Below are 17,818 nucleotides of genomic sequence, written 5' to 3'. Positions count from 1 at the left end.
TGTTTTGCTAGCGAAGTTTAAGTCTATAACAAAAATACCTGATACAGAAGAAACGGTGTCGTTCTTCATATCTTCCTTGAATTTGAGGCAATCTCGCTTCCAATGTCCTTTCTTCTTGCAGTAAAAACATTTGGAATCGGATTTGGAAGAGGCTACCTTCTTGTCCTTGCCGGTCTTAGCAGCACTTGACTTAGGTGGAAAATTCTTCTTCTTTTTCCCTTTAAAGCTTCTCTTCTTGTCCGAGCGCTTAAATGGCTTGTCGTTTCTCACCATGAGCATGTCATGCTTCCCCTCCTCCTTGAGGGTTTGCTCGGCCTGCTTCAACATACCATGAAGCTCGGTGAGGGTTTTCTCCATGCTGTGCATATTATAGTTCATCTTGAACTGATCATAGCCTTTATGCAGCGAATAGAGAATGATGTCAATTGCCATTTCGGTTGAATACCCAGCATCAAGCCTTTCCATGTTCTCAAATTATACAATCATTTTAAGAAAATGCGGGCTGACTGACTCTACTTTCTTGAGCTTGCTCTCAAGGATCTTCCTGTGGGTTTTAAACCTTTCAGTTGGGGCCTGCTCTTGGAACATGTTCTGAAGTTAAGAAATGATCTCAAAAGTTGTCTCCTTTTCAAAGAAGTCTTTTGAAGGTCTGAAGACATATTGGCCAGAATGATGCACTTGACATCCCGATTGGCACTTTGCCATCGGTTAAGGGCAGCCTGAGTGACCTCCTCATTGGGGTGTCGGGCATTTCCTCATCAAGGACGTATTCCTTTTGCTCTTGCATGAGAACAATACGCAAGTTCCTTTTCCAATCAAGAAAATTTGGCCCACTCAACTTCTCCTTGTCGAGAATTGAGCGTAATGAAAACTGGTTGTTTGAGTTATTTGCAGACATGTTTCTACAATTTAAAGAATTTGAAATGAAAAACCATTCGTAGACAAATAAGTTTGAAATTTAAAGCATACATGCAAATTTTTCAATCTTATTGAGTGTTTTATCCACGCATTAATACTAGTCCCTTTTAGGCAAGAATAAAACGATTCCAAGATCCCAAAAATCAAAAAGTGATTAAGCATGCTTTGGCTTGTCTTAAAACTTAATATTTTAAGGTAAACAATCCAATTTCCAATAGCTCTAAGCTACTCTTGGTTCGATAAAACGTCGCATCTAATGCTTCCTTGACATTTTATTTCCAATGCCACGACATCTATGGACTCCTTACTAATATCGTTGAGCTTAACCAAGACCAACTTGTATACCTAGTATACCTTACGTTCCTAAGGAAGTAGTGATGCCTTGCTTTGGCGTAGCCCATCACTACGCGCATTAGTTCGGTAAGTGTTGTTATTGGAATGGCAAATTTTAGCTCAATTTTATAGGGACCTAGGGTTTCTATGTTGGTTGATTTATGTGAACTTAATTAACCATCGCAACATTTGAAATCCTAAATATGCATCTATCATACCATTCAATCATATATAAACACAATTATATATAGAAAATATAAGTAAAAGATGCATTTGGCAACTAGCATGACCCATTGAGTCTTCAAATCTCCAAGGGTCTTCGATGCATCCTTTTGGCTTGTCTTCTTAGAAACACCGTCTTGAGACATCTCCGCCAAATATGCAATTACTAGTTATTAGGACTAGGATTAATCTAAGTATTAAGGTACAAAAATACGCAACGGTACGCAGACCGTATTTAGATTTACAAAAATACATAACAGATCGCAGTCCGTATTTACTATCCTAGTCGGGCCCTACTAGTTGTCATTTTAACAAAACCTGTGAAAGAATATACATTCTATTCATCCAATCACTATTTGTGAATGGCCCATGCATTTTACAACGAAAAACAAGTAACAATGCATAACATGCGCAAACTAGTAACTAACTTAGGTGGTTAATTCGATTAACGCGCCTAATTAAAACTAGTCAAAGTTGTTTATCATTTTATGTGATTAAGACGCAATAAGTTCAAGTAATTAACGAAGCTCCCACTAAATTCCGCATCCAAATTAATTAATCCAATTAATCAAGTTGGTTAACCCATATTTTGCCAAATTATTTTGCAAGTGCCGGAGAAATCGAGGCCTAGATTCGCTAAAAGATAATTAAAACGGCCCAATTGCGCAAAATGATAGCTCACCACATGCCCAAGTGCCTAGCATCAAAGCCACGGGGCTAGGCTTGCTAGGCACCAAGGGCCGTGGCTAGCTTGCCCAGGGTGCTGGCATGCCCAGCCAGCAGCGCACCTCACGCCTAGTGGCACCAGCAGCCTCGCAGCATGCTGCTGGTGCTGGCAGCTTGTGGGTGGCCAGCTCGCATAGTAGGCTTGCTGCCCCTTTATGAAAGGAATGGTGTCCTTCCAACAAGTGTATTATTCCGATAGAGGGTTTAGAATTATTAAAAAGCTAATTCTTCAGTAAGGTCAAGTGATCGGAATGCCTAGGTGGAGGCCGCTTCCGATCAGTAATATTAATGTATAATTAATATTACAGCTTAATCTTGACTGAACCCTTCGGGTCACACCCAATCGAGTAACCGATCCGAATTGACGAATCAATCCGAAGGATTAGATGAGTCATTAGAGTATTACGAACAAAGACGTTGGATATTGAGCTTAGAGCGTCGAGACCGAGCGTCGCAAGTCGAGTTGATTTTCAAATTCGATGAGACGAGAAATTAAGCAAGCGACAAGTTCGAGCTAAGCCGTAGCCTTGCATTTGCCTAGCAATTCAAGTCCTAGGCTAGCTCAAGATGCGATGCGCATCACTAGGCATATTGCAAGCATGCTAGCAAGGCTGGTGCAGAAGGTCGCAAGCATGCTAGCGTGCTAGTGTGCTGAGCCACGCACCCAGCCGCACCATCGCTAGCTCAAGCACAGCAGCAGCGCGCTATGCGTGCTGTGCTACGACGATGTGTGTTAGCATAGCAGCCTCTCGCACACAGCCACACATCGCAGCATCGCCTAGCATCGCAGCGTGCTATGCGCTGTGGCTGTGCATGCTTACGTGCTAGGCATCGCAGCATGCTACGTGCTGAGGCTAAGCGTGCTGGTGTGCCAAGCAGCACCTAGTATACGCTACACAGCAGCAGCAGCAACCCGCATTGTATGCGTGGCTTGCTGGCTGCGTGCATGTGTATGCGGGCTAGCTAGAAAGCCTTGCCAAGGTGCCAGGCACCAGCTAGGCAGCCTTGGCAGCCAAGGCAGGCTGGCTGCCAGCTATGCGTGGGCTGCTCTTGAGTCTTGGTACAGACCGATGCTTGGTGGCCTTGCTAGGGGAGCAAGGGGATTTTTGGTCCCCCCCCCCTTTAGTGGTCCTCACCTACTTTTTGCTCTCCCTTTGCCACTTGTGGCTTGTTGATATAATTGCATTTTATTTTATTTTTGATTAAAATAAAATAGAGGAAAATGCAAATCTCCCACATTGATGGGAGAATGGAGATTAAGTCTCCATTTCATATAAATACACTACTAGAAAACAGTCAATCAACGACGGAAAAAATCCGTCGGAAAACCCTGAAATTCCGTCGAAAATGCCAATTTCCGACGGAATTCCGTCGGAAAGCATTGTCGGATGACCCTTTGTAGGTATTTTGTGATATTCCGTCGCAAAGGTTTATTCCGACGGAATTTCCGACGGATTTTGTTCTGTCGGCGCTTTTGTTGACTTTCAGTGAAAATCCGTCGCAAGGTTCCAACGGAAATTACGGAATGGGATATATTCTGACGGAAATTTTCGTCGGTCGAGGAGATGTTCCGACGGAATTTTCCGTCGGAGGCGGTATTTTCCGGCGGAAAATTACGTCGGAAAAATAAAAAAAAAAAAACAGCCCCCCACCCACCTGCCCAGACCCAGCCCAGCCACCAGCCCACCACCACCCACCCCCCACCACAGACCCCCAACACACCCAAACCACCACCCACACCCACCCCTACCCACCCAGACCAGCCTACCCACCACATCCACCCCTGCCCAGAACAATCCCCACCCCCACCTAGACACCCCCACCCACACCCACTCCACCTGCCCAGAACAACCCTTACCCACACCCACCCACACCAGCCCACCCATCCACCACACCCACCCAGACCAGCCCACCCACCCACCATACCCACCCAGACCAGCCCACCCACCACACCCACCCCTGCCTAGAACAACCCCCACCCCTGCCTAGACAGCCCCACCCACACCCACCCACCTGCCCAGAACAACGTTAACCCCCAGACCACCCACCAACACCGACGCACACCCACCCACCCCACCGTACTTCACCTACCCAGAAAAAACCACCACCACACCGAGAAAAAGAAAAAAAAAATCGAAAAAACGCAATAAAATCCAGAACAACCAAATCGAAACAAAAACCAAAAATCGGAATAAACCAAACCCAGATCCAAACAAAAAAAATCGATAAAAATAAACAAAACCAATTAAAATTGAACAAAATAAATAAAACATACAATTATCTTCTGAAATTAATATAAAAAACATTACAATTATATCAAAAATTAATTATAATCAGAATTGTTTTAAAAAAAAAACCTAGATCTAAATGTTGTTGTTGTTGTCGTTGATGCGTGCTGGTGTATTCCGTCGTTGCGGTGGTTGTTGTTGTTGTGATGCGCGGTGGTGTGGTTATTATCGTTGTTGTGTCGCGGTGGTGGTGTTGTCAAAGAAGGGGAAAGAAGATGAGAGAAGGAGGAGATCCAAGAAGAGGAGAGAAGGAGAAGATCGAAGGGGAAAGAATGAGGAAAGGGGAAAGAACGAAGAATGAGAAAAACAGAAAGGGAAAGAAGAGAGGAGAGGAGAGAGAAATAGAAGAAGAGAAGAGATGAGAAGAGAGAGAAAGAGAGGCGGAGGGGGAGAAGGAGAGGAGAGATAAAAGGGTTGGGGAGTGTACGTATTTTAGGGTTAAGTCTTTTCTTTTTTTAATTTTTTTTTTAAAATGCTAGAAATCCGTCGGAAAATGTGTAAAATCCGTCGGAAATTTCCTACGGAATTAAAATCCGTCGGAAATTTCCTACGGATTAAAAATCCGTTGGAAATTCTTATTTTCGACGGATTTTTATCCCTCGGTATTTACAGCATTCCGTCGGAATAAATTTTCCGATGGAATATTCTGTCGGAAGCAATAAATTTCCGAGGGAAAAATATCCGTCGGAAATATTCCGAGGGATTTTCCGTCGCAACAAACCTTTTCCGGCGGAATTTTCTGACAGACCCAAATTTTGTCGGAAAATCAAAATTTCCGACGGAAATTTCATCCGTCGGAACAATTCTGTTAGAAAACAACCTATTTCTTGTAGTGATACCCAAGTTTTGGGTTTTGGGAAGAACACTTGAGTTGAACTCAATAAGACATCTCCCTTTAGGTGAGAAAACCTTTAAGTTTGTAATACTCTAGTCTTTCTTGGTCTAGCCCCAACTAACCTTCGGGGTAGAGGCCGTTCGGGTCGGGTCTCGAGGGTGGACTCCGTCGGAGGCTCTCGCGCTTGCGGAGCTAAGGCTTTGAAGTCCAAGCTCTATAGGAGCGAAGCACGCGTCGAGGGTAAGAATGTCATTTCCTTTTCTCTCTCTTATGTTGTTAATTATGTGATTAAATATTTAGTTGCTTTAATTAGTGAGCAGGTCTTGGGCAGGTTTCTCTTCCGTGTAGCATTGAACGCTACGAAACCCAACAGCGGTATCGGAGCCGCGCTCATTTTATTTATTGTAACTAATATTTAATTGAGGTGATTTAAAATGGATTTGAAATCTGTTTTTGCTTTCTAATTAGATTAGAAGCTCATTTTAATTAGTTTTAATCTCGTATTTTCCTCATTTTAGCCTTCGAACCCAGAAACATGTTTTTCGAGGGGTTTTTCATTCTGGACGAAAAATTTTAAATCTGTAAACCTTGATTAAATGTATGGTTGCATCACTAATCTACTGCAATTATAAACCTTATTAAGCATGTTTATGAAGTCAGTCATAATTGGTGCTTAATTTGGTGAGTTCATTTTTCACATAAACTTGAAATTTTCACATTTTTGCAAATAAATTGCTTCAAGTGTGAATGTTCATGGCAAACTTGTCATTTTGAAGTCCCTAATATCTTAAAGATCCAATTTTTTAATTGTTTATTTGGTTGGAACTTTGATTGCTAATTTTTGGATTTAATCATTTTGAGTTGATTAAAGTCCTAAAAGTTCAAAACTTGTTATTGAAATTTAATTAATCTTCATATTGGAAGATGTAATTTTTCAATTATACACAAGTTATTGTTGGAAATTTTTCATTGGATGGAAGGGTTTATTTTTCCAACCTCCTTAATTTTGTCAAATCTCATTATTAATTTATATTTGGTTAAATTAATTATGAGTGTAGCCCTTCAATTTTGTAGCATCAAGATTGACTTAAATTGATTTAAAGAATGGTTCTTGAATAATTTAGGCTTGTGCACTACTAAAATTGAATTTAATTAAGTTGGACTTATTTTCTTTTCATTTTGCTCGAAATTGGTTCCAAAATAAATTTAGAATTAATTTTATATCACACATATATCGGGAATTAAAATCCAGAGGCAAGTGCACGCAAATCAAGGAAAAATCGCCCAAACCACGCCCTTAGGCTAGCCGAGCTGCTCAAGCAGCCCACATGTGTCTGCCAAGGTGCGTGGTGGGTTACGTTGCCTCGTTAGTGCGCTAGTGTGTGTGCAAGTGTGTGGTGCATGGTGCTACGATGTATATGCAAGGCTGCGCTTAGTGTTATGGCTGTGCGAGAAGATGCGTGTGGTGTGTGAGGGTGCCTGCATGCTACTGGGTAGCAAGGCAGCGAGCCCCAGCCAGCCCAGCACACGCTGCCAGCACCGGCATGCACGCAAGCATGCGAAGCTTGCTGCGATGCGTGTGGTGCCAGCAAGCATGGCGCGCTCTGCTAGGCAGGCAGACCAGCAAGCTCAGCCACAACACCTAGGGGTTGCTAGGCAGCCATGGTGCGCAACCCAGCACCCTAGGCTAGTTAGCCATGACCTTAGTGCCTAGCAAGCCTAACCCCGTGGCTTTGATGCTAGGCACTTGGGTTATGTTGTGGGCTATTGTTTTTCTTAATTGGGGCCATTTTAATTATTTTATTTATTTATTTTAACGAGGCTTCTAGACATCATTCAAAGAGGATCAAAAACGATTTAGAACATCGATTCCACCTAAAAATCACTATTTTTGAGTCGAAATCTGGGTTTGTTGGCCAAAATTAGTATATATACGGGATTAAAACTAATTAAAACGAGCTTCTAATCTAATTAGAAAGCAAAACCAGAATTTAAATCCATTTTAAATCACCTCAATTAATTATTAGTTACAATAATTAAATTAAACCCAACTCTGATACCACTGTTGGGTTTCGTAGTGTCTGACACTATGCGGAAGAGAAACCTGCCCAAGACCCGCCCACTAATTAAAATAACTAAACATGCAATCACATCATTAAACAATAAAAGAGAGAGAAAGAGAAAAGACGTTCTTACCCTTGAACTGTGCTTTGCTCGATCACGAGCTCTTACTTGAAAGCTTAACCTCGCAAGTGCGAAGGTCTCCTACGACTCGCACCCTCGACCCGACCCGAGCGGTCTTTGTCCCGAAGGTTAGTCGGGACTTGACCAAATGAAACTAGAGTATTACGAACTTAAAGGTTTTCTCACTGATGATGAGATGCCTTATTGAGTTCAACTCAAGTAATTTTTCCCAAACCCAAAACTTGGGTATTTAAAGGAAAGGGAGCCTTGATCTCCCTTCTCCCATCAATGTGGGAGAATTGCATTTTTCCACCAATTTATTTTAATAAAAAACAAATTTAAATGCGAAGCAATAAACAAGCTCCAAGTGTCATATGGAGAGAATGGGTAGGTGAGGACCACCAAAAGGGGGGGGACCAAAACACCTTGCTCCCCAAGCCAAACACCAAGAAAATATTCCCATCCCTTGACCGGGCTGATGCTTGGTGCATGCTGCTGTGTGAGAGGCGTGGCCAAGTGGTGTTGCTTGGTGCTGCTACACTAGAAAGCACGCGTAGCCAGCACGCATAGCATGCAGCTACGATGCTCGTGATTCGAGTGCGCTGCTGCTACATTACTTGCGGCTAGGTGCAGGGCCTAGCACACTAGCACGCTAGCATGCACTAGCTGCTAGCATGCTTGCGACCAACAGCACCAGCCATGCTAGCATGTTTGGCCTAGCCCGCAATGCATGCTAGGCTTGCGGCATGCTTTGCGATGCGCTTGGTAGCTTAGGCTAGCCTAGCACTCGCATGGCTAGGCCAATGCGAGGCTACGGCCTAACTCGAACTTGTCGCTTGCTTGATTTTCCGTCTCGTCGAATTCTAAACTCGACTCGACTTGCGACGCTCGGTCTCGACGCTCTAAGCTCGATATATGAAGTTTTTGTTCGTAATACTCTTATGACTCATCTAATATTTCGGATTGATTCGTCGTTTCGGATCGGTTATTCGATTGGGGTGCAACCCGAAGGGTTCAGTCAAGATTAAGCTGTAATATTAATTACACATTAATATTACTGATCGGAAGCGGCCTATACCTAGGCATTCTGATCACTTGACCTCATTGAAGAATTAGCTTTCTAATAATTCCGAACCCTCTATTGGAACACTTGTTAAAAGGACACCATTCCTTTCATAAAAACCATAGCTAGGGAAAAAGAGTACAACGATATTATATTATATGCTTTGGTATACTACCTCGTTAAAAACTTTGTTAGGAAAAACCCTATGGGATAAAAGCGTGATTAAAGGAAAAGAAAATTGCAGTGCATATAGTACACCCCCATGATTTCAGCATAGTTCATGAAGATGTCGCATTCCAATTTTGTGAACTAATTACTCAAATCTCTTTGAAGAAAGTGATTTGGTGAACAGATCGGCAGGGTTATCACAAGACTGAATTTGTTGGACATCTATTTCCTCATCCTTTTGCAGATCATGCGTGAAGAATAGTTTTGGGGATATATGTTTTGTTCTATCTCCCTTAGTATATCCTTCAGTTACTTGAGAGATGCATGTTGTATATATTATCTTTAAAGATGATGGTTGGAATTTCTGTTATCATGTTCATTCCACATTGTTCTTGGATAATACTGACCATCGACCTTAGCCATACACATTCTCGTCCTGCTTCATAAAGAGCTATCAACTTTGAATGATTTGAGGATGTTGGGGTCAATATCTGCTTTGTTGATTTCCATGTTCATTCCAATTTGTGACTTGGTATTTTGTGCATCTGATAAGTATCCAGCGTCTACATACCCAACGAGAGTAGCATCTTGTTTTTGTTGATATTATAAACCAAGTTCTTGTGTCCCTCATAGGTACCGGAGTAAGTGTCGAAATCCCTTCCAATGTCTATATATCAGTGCGTTGCTGCACCTGGCTAACAGGTTCACAAAGAAAGTTATGTTGGGTCAAGTGTTGTTAGCTAAGTACATTAAGGCTCTAATTGTAATTAAGTATGGTACTTCTGGACCCATAATTTCTTCATTTTCCTCTCAGGGTCTGAATGGATCGTTTTTCATATTCAAAGATTGAATAACCATTGGGAAGTTGATTGAAGTTGCTTTGTCCATGAAAAATCTTTTCAGAACTCTTTCTGTATAGTTTGATTGATGGACAAAAATACCATGACTCAAGTGCGCAATTTGCAATTCAAGGCAAAATTTAGTTTTCAAGGTTTTTCATCTCAAACTCTTTCACCAAGTATTTTCAGTTCTTTCAAGCTCATTTGGGGTTTTGATGATATTCAGATCATCAACATAAACTGCAATAATAGCAAATCCTGATTGTGATCGCTTAATGAAAACATAGGGGCTAATTTGATTGTTCTTGAACCCTTCTCTCATAAGGTATTCACTGAGACATTTATACCACATCCTCCCAGGTTGTTTCAATCTATAAAGTGACCTTTTTAGTTTTATGGAAAGTAATTGTCTAGGCTTGTGGTTTTTAGTCCTTCAGGGACTTTCATGTAAATGTCTGTGTGACCCATATATATATGCAGTCACTACATCCATTAATCGCATTTGCAGTCCTTTTGTGGCTGTCAAACTTAGCAGAAATCAACTACTGGAGAATATGTTTCTTAATAATCAATCCCTGGAATTTGAGAAAGTCCTTGGGCTACAATTCTTGCCTTGTATCTAACTATTTCATTTTTCTTATTATGTTTTCTTATAAATACCCATTTGTATCCAACGGGTTTTACACCTGCTGGTGTAAGGGTTATTTTCCAAAAACTTTCATTTTTCAAGTGACTTTAACTCAGCTTGCATTGCCTCCTTCCACTTTGGCCAATCACTCCTGTGTCAACATTCTTCTATTGTTCTTGGTTCAACATCATTTTCATCAGACACAATTTCGAATGCAATGGAATTTGTAAAATATTTTATTTACGATAACATCTTTTTTATTCCAAAGAATCTTGGAAGAGACATAATTCATTGAAATTTCATTTTTATCGATGTTTTTGTCATCGTGTTCATTCCCCGTAGGGTTGTCTTCTTGTTCATCCTCTTTCGGATCATCATCGTTTTCTTTACTTTCATCCACACTGTCTTTCTTGAACCTTTTGACTGGGGAACATCATTAGTCTCATTTTCTATTCCATCTAATCTTTTCAGTTTTCTTGGCTTAGAATCTTTTGAACCAAGTCGTCTCCCACGCTTTCGGCTGGTATATGTGATTTTGTCACCTTCTTTATGTCCTTGGCTTAGATTCATTTTTAATGGCCTTATTACCAATTGGAATTTCAATACATGCAGGGGCATTTTCTGCTGGTATATGTGATTTTGTCACCTTCTTTATGTCTAAAAATACATTAGGAATTTGATTTGCAACACTTAGTAATTGAACAATTTTCTTGACTTCTTGTTCACACGCATTTGCTCATGGGTCTAACATTGATAATTGTGTTGTGTTACAAGTGTGTTTTATTTCTTTCTTTTGTAGGTCCACTTTCTCTCCCCCTAAGGCTGGGAATATTGTCTAATTAAAGTGACAGTCGACAAATCTAGTCGTAAATAAGTCACCAGTCAATAGTTCAAGATATTTAATTATAGAGGGGGATTCAAACCCGACATAAATTCCCAACCTTCTCCTTGGACCCATATTTTGTTCGTTGGGGTGGAGCAATAGGAACATACACAACACAACCAAAGACTGTTATATATGAGATACTTGGTTCTCGACCAAAAACTAGTTGTAGTGACGAGAATTTATGATAAGTTGTAGGCCTCAATCTAATTAGTATTGTTGCATGTATTATAGCATGTCCCAAAGCAAATGATGACAATTTTGACCTCATTAATAATGGTCTTGCAATCAATTGTAATCTCTTAATTAGTGATTTAGCTAGACCATTTTGTGTATGAACATGAGCTACTAGGTGTTCAACAACAATTCCAATTGACATACAATAGTCATTGAATGTTTGGGATGTAAATTCCCTAGCGTTGTCGAGTCTTAATTTCTTTATTGTATGATCTGGGAATTGAGCTCTTAATTTGATGATTTGGGCAAGTAATTTTCCAAAGGAAACATTTCTACTTGAGAGTAGACTGACATATGACCATCGTGTAGAAGCATCAATTAAAACCATGAAATATCGAACTGGTCCACATACTGGATTAATTGGCCCACAAATATCTCCCTGAATTCCAAGAATTTTGGAGATTCAGTAGCAATTTTGGTCATAGATGGCCTCTTATCAATTTGCCAAGTAAACATGTTGAACATGTTTATTCATCTGATCGAGGAATTTTGACATTTCTTATTGAATGTCCAACTAAATTTGCTGTAATTCTTTGCATCATCCCGATTGTTGGATGTCCCAAACGATCATGCCATGAAACAATCAAATGTTTGTCATCTATCTTCTGGTTAGATATCATACTGATTTTCACGGGTCGTATGTTTATATGATATAACCCCGAAGAATATGCTGGCAATTTCTCATAAATATGTTTCGTTCCATATTTTTCTGTCGTGAGGCATACATACTCTTTTTGATCTGATGTCATTGTTTCTAAATGATAGTCATTTTGGCGTACATCTTTAAAGCTTATGAGATTTCTTCGAGATTTACTCAAATATAAAACATTTTTTTTTTATCAAATTTGTTCCATTTGGAAGCACTATACAAGCCTTTCCAGATCCTTCAATTAATTTAGCTGACCCGGAAATATTGTTTACATTGGCTTGAAATAACTTTATTGTGAAAAATATTTTCTATCCTTCAACATAGTATGTTTTGTTCCACTGTCCAAAAGACATTGATATTCGGAACCAACTTAAGGCAGATCCATATCTTCATAAAATAATAAGTATGAGATTAGTTTGAATAATATCATACATACTTTATTGATGAAATTAAAAGTACATGACTAGAAATTAAAAACATAGTACAAAAAAGAAAATACATTAAGACATAATACATATCACATTAGTAGATGGGAATATAAGCATTGTTGTTTTCTCCAAAGATGAAATTCATTTCCAATATTAGTGTTGTCCATGAAAAAATCAAATACTTCAAGGCTAGTGATCAGTGTCATTTATGGAACTCATATATTAGCATTTTAGGACGTTTTCCTTCTATTTTATAGCTTCTCCCTTTAAATAATTCCTTAGTTTCGTTCATCTATGCTTTAGTTTCTTCGTTCCCTTATTTTGTGCTTTCTTGTGATTTAAGGGTATTTTCATCTTTTCTCCTTTACTCGCTTTACTTTCTTTTATTGTAGGTCTTTTTCAGGGCTCGGGATTTACTTTGGAAGATTCTCCAAGTATTTTGGATGCTCGGGAAAAGACCCCATATCATTTGGTTGCCTAGGTCGTTTCACCCCATTTTAATTCACCAACAATCATCATCTAATCCCCTCTCTAAGCTAAAAGCTTATTCTCTCTCTCTCTCTTTCTCTCTCTCTTTCTTTCTAGCCTTAGCCTTATCCTAAACACATCCCAACACCTTCTTGATATCACACACCATACCTCCATCACGAGCTTCGAATACTCCAAGCCAATCTCGAAGTTGCCTTCGACCTCAACGTGAAAGGTTGATAGTTCTGAGGGTTTGGTTCCAAATTTATATTTCAATTATTATTTGATTTATTTATTTGATTTAATCTTTCTTGAAGTTACTAACGCGTGTATTGTTTTGATAAAAAGAGGTACGAGGCATCAAAGTGAGTAATTTGATCTCCCTAATATTTATTCTTTTGGTATAGAAATTGATTAGGGGATTTTGCTCCCACCAATCGGAATGCGCCACGTGGGCCAATCAGGTCCTGCCAAGTGTCCCCCAATTGGAACTGTCAGGGCTTGCCACGTGGCACGCGCTTATTCGTCCACCTTGGACCTATTATGTCATGACATGTGGCATACTCCATGCCTAATGGAGAAACCGACCACCCAGGCCCAACTTCCGAGGGAAGCCCAATCAGCCCTAGGTTAACCTAAACCTAGGATGGGCACGTTTCCCAAGGTTATAAATACCTCCCTTAATCCTCATTAAGGGGGGGGGGGGACGAAAAAACACATTAATTACACACAGTAATAACCGGCTGATCTCGCTAACAAAGCAGATTACCCAAATTAAACACTCTCACCTAGAGAGACCCAATCACTTTAATTTCCGCATTAATTACTCCTTAATCAAGTACTAACTTGACCGTTGGAGGCGGAGCTCCTACCACCGGGAGTCTCCGTTATTTTGCAGGTACAGGCGTCCGGTTCCCGTCTCGGAATTGTAACTCTCCCGCAGGACATCAGAAAACCCCGAAACATTTGGCGCCGTCTGTGGGGAGAGTACTTCTGAGATGGCATCCAAGTCTGTACCGATTCCTGAAGAGAGGCGTCCCCTAGACGACCCTCAAGTTCAGTCGGACCATGATACCGAGAGTGAATTTGAAGTTGAAGCTCACACAGCTTCAGACGGGACCCTAAGGGCCCGACGTACCCGTCATACCGAAAGGAGGGAACGGGAACATCTTCAAACTGGAAGTGAGCCAGCAGGCGCACCGCCTGTTCGGCAACAGCCGACTGATGGGTCTGCTCCCATCACAAGGAACGAACTCATGACCTTCATGAGGAACTTCAAGGGAGAGATTCAAGAGTTGATCAACAAGAAGCCGCCTGCTCCAGTCAAGGAGCAGTCGGCTAAGAAACCCTCCACTTCACTGAAGAGGAAGCTAGTTCAAGGGCGAGAGGCGACTCCTCATCCTAAATCTAGGAAGCGGGAGCCACCTGCCCTTGATTTCACAAAATTCCGTTTTCCTACAGGAAATAGGAAACCTGTTCGTCATATTCAGGCGGACGGGTCGAAGCAAACATTCACAGACGCTCGGCTACTGCTAGAGCAGAAGAAGAGTGACCGATTGTCAGAGTCGGCCTCTACTTCAAACTTTCAAGACAGTCTGCGAAATGCCTCGATAAGGCATACTCAGTCGTATCATGAGAGTCAGTCAGGCGGCACCTCCCGTCAGTCCGGCTTTCATAGCGACCAGGCGGTACCAAACTTACCATTTGTGCCGCAACAACAGTATTTTTTGCAGCCACCTCCGTTTGGTGGACCTGCAGCAAAAAACGTCCAACCTATGGACTGGCAGCTACGGTTGGTTAGACTTGGTGAACAGCCGTCGGCCTTCTCCAAGGAAATTACTGAAGCCGCTCAGCTGGCCAAAGTGAAAAATGTACTAGTAGGCGCCTATGACGGCACTACTAACCCAGAAGACCATCTGATGGAATTCACCAACCTGATGTACCTTCAAGGGTTGGATGATCCCACTTGGTGCAAGTGTTTCCCAGCGACTCTCAAAGGAATCGCACAACAATGGTTCGGCAACCTGCCGACTGGTTGTGTAAATAGCTTCAGGACGCTTGCTTACTTATTCACCTCCAACTTCGCCATGAACATCCCTGCGAAGAAAACGAACCTTGATTTAGGAACAATTCAGCAGGGCGAGAAGGAGGGGCTTCGTTCTTACATCAGGCGGTTTAACCCGATGAGAATACAGATTCAAGGGTTACCGGATGAGGTAGCCTATACTGACTTTTTCAGAGGTCTCAAAGACGGATTTACCTTCAAATTTGATTTGGTTCAAAAGAGGGTGGCGACTCTTCAAGAGGCCTTGATTGAAGCAGAAGCCTATATACAGGCGACTGATCTTTGTACGGTAAAACAGTCGGACGGGAAAAGGTTCGACAAAAGAGAAGGACGACAGAAACAGTCGTCAAACAAAGATGAGAAGAGAAAAGAGGTCTGGGCGGCTGATTCCTCTAAACAGCCGGCCCAGAAAAAGAAAAAAGAATTCAAACCATACTCCCCAAAGTATGCGTTTAACAAAGATAACCAGTTTATCCTAAAAGAAATCAAGGGACGGATCTCAATTGAGAAGCCGGTCCCCATGAAGGGTTCTGCAAACAACCGGAACAAAGATAAATTATGTTCTTATCATGATGATGTGGGTCATCACACCAATGACTGCATTAGTCTCATGCGGTATCTGGACCGCCTGACTGAGCAAGGTGATCTTGACACTTATGTCAAGAAATCTACGGGGAACACTTCCTCAAAAAAGCAGTCGGCCAAAAAAAATCAAAAGGACGACAGCTCCGATACAGATGATGCAGTCGTCTACACCATTGCAGGCGGCTTCTCAGGAGGCGGCCCCACTATTAGGGGCAACAAAGACAATATCAGGCGGTTAGATATAAATTCCGTTCACCAAGAACGACCGTCCAAATATTCATTTCCTAAGATTGTCATCACTGAAGAAGATCTAGGAGGGGTAAGAGGGCCGCATGACGACCCTATCGTTATTGAATGTAAAGTGGCCAACCAGAGAGTTGGCCGAATCCTCATAGATACCGGAAGCTCCTCAGATCTCATCAGTAGCAAATGTCTGTCGAAACTAAAATATCAGACTGATTGCATACATCCGGCCTCCCACCCTTTAGTAGGGTTTGGAGGAGGAGTCGTCCACCCACTGGGACGAGTGGATTTACCCATCCGCCTGGGCGAAAAAGGGGAAGGACGACACATGGTAGTCCGGTTCCTGGTAGTAGAAGAACTCTCGGCCTACAACATGATTCTGGGTCGACCAACCTTGAATAATTCCAAGGCTGTTATAATCCCATCTCTTATGTTGCTCAAGTTTGAGAGGGATAATGGAACAGTCGGCTCCCTAAGGGGAGATCAGAGGATGGCCCGAGAGTGCTATCTCTCGGATGTCAAGCCCACTGTTATGGCCACTGGGTCAAGCGGTGAAAAAACAGACCTTGACAATGTCAAGGAGAGTGCGCCTGTTCAAGAAGCAGGCGGCAAGAAGAGAAAGGCATCCCAGACAGGGGCCGCAAGAAAAGAAAGAAAATAGCAATCATTGGCAGAGGAGCGGTCGGATGAGTTCCGCCCTCAGCTGGCTGGTGAGCATGCGGACCTGATCTTAGACGACTCACGTCCTAACCGAACAGTCAAAGTTGGGACGACTGCTCTGAGAGACCTTGGTGACGACTTTCACAAACTATTGAAAGAATACAAGGACATCTTTGCATTCGAAGTCCATGAAATGCCAGGCATTAGTCCTGATCTGGCGGTACATAAACTGGCCGTGGATCCGAAAAAGAAGCCGGTACGGCAAAAGAAGCGGAACCATGGCGAAGAAAGAAGTCAGGCGGCAGCCGCCGAAGTTAAAAAATTACTTGATTCAGGGTTCATTCGGCAATGTTACTTCCCAGACTGGGTTGCAAATGTGGTGCTTGTTAAAAAGCCGAATGGCACCTGGCGAATGTGTGTAGACTACACAGACTTAAACAAGGCGTGCCCCAAAGACAGTTACCCTCTGCCTAAAATTGATAACCTGGTCGACTCAACAGCCGGCCATGCTTTGATGAGCTTTATGGACGCCTATTCTGGTTTCCATCAAATTTCTTTATGGAAGAAAGATCAGGAGAAGACGGCCTTCGTCACTGATCAGGGATTATACTGTTACACGGTTATGCCGTTTGGTCTTAAGAATGCCCCGACTACCTTCCAGCGAATGATAAACACTGTGTTCTTTGATCAGATTGGGAGAAACGTCGAGGCATACATTGATGATATGATTGTCAAGACTAAACTTCAGAAAGATCATCTGTCGGACCTCCGAGAAACTTTCGCCACACTCAGGCGGCACCATGTCATGCTCAATCCCAAGAAATGTGTCTTTGGAGTTGAGTCTGGGAAATTTCTCGGATTCCTTATCAATCAGAGAGGAATAGAGGCGAACCCTGAGAAGGTGTAGGCGGTCATTGACATGCAGTCACCTCGTACCATCCGAGAGGTTCAGAAGTTAACAGGTTGTCTGGCGGCCTTGGGAAGATTTCTAAGCCGATCAGGCGACAAATGCCTATACTTTTTCCAAGCAATTAAGAAAAAGGCAAGGTTTGAATGGGGGCCGGATGCTGAGGCCGCCTTCCAGAAATTGAAAGTTCACTTGCATTCCTTGCCGAGGTTGGTCAGCCCTTTGCCCAAAGAAGTACTCTACATGTACCTGGCCGTCTCTGATCATGCGTTAAGCGCTGTTCTCCTTGCTGAAAGAGACGGCTGTCAGCTCCTGGTCTACTTTGTCAGTCACGTACTGAAAAATGCCGAGTTAAGGTATCCCCTAGTGAAGAAATTTGGTCTTGCACTCTTCATGGCTGTTAAAAAATTGAAGCCCTACTTTTTGGCACATGCAGTCGTCGTGTATACAGACCAACCTATCAAGCGGCCACTAACCATCATGGAGTCG

This window comes from Chenopodium quinoa, unplaced genomic scaffold, assembly GCF_001683475.1.
Source record: "Chenopodium quinoa cultivar QQ74 unplaced genomic scaffold, ASM168347v1, whole genome shotgun sequence".
Lineage (NCBI taxonomy): Eukaryota > Viridiplantae > Streptophyta > Magnoliopsida > Caryophyllales > Amaranthaceae > Chenopodium > Chenopodium quinoa.
This window is presented reverse-complemented; position numbering follows the sequence as displayed.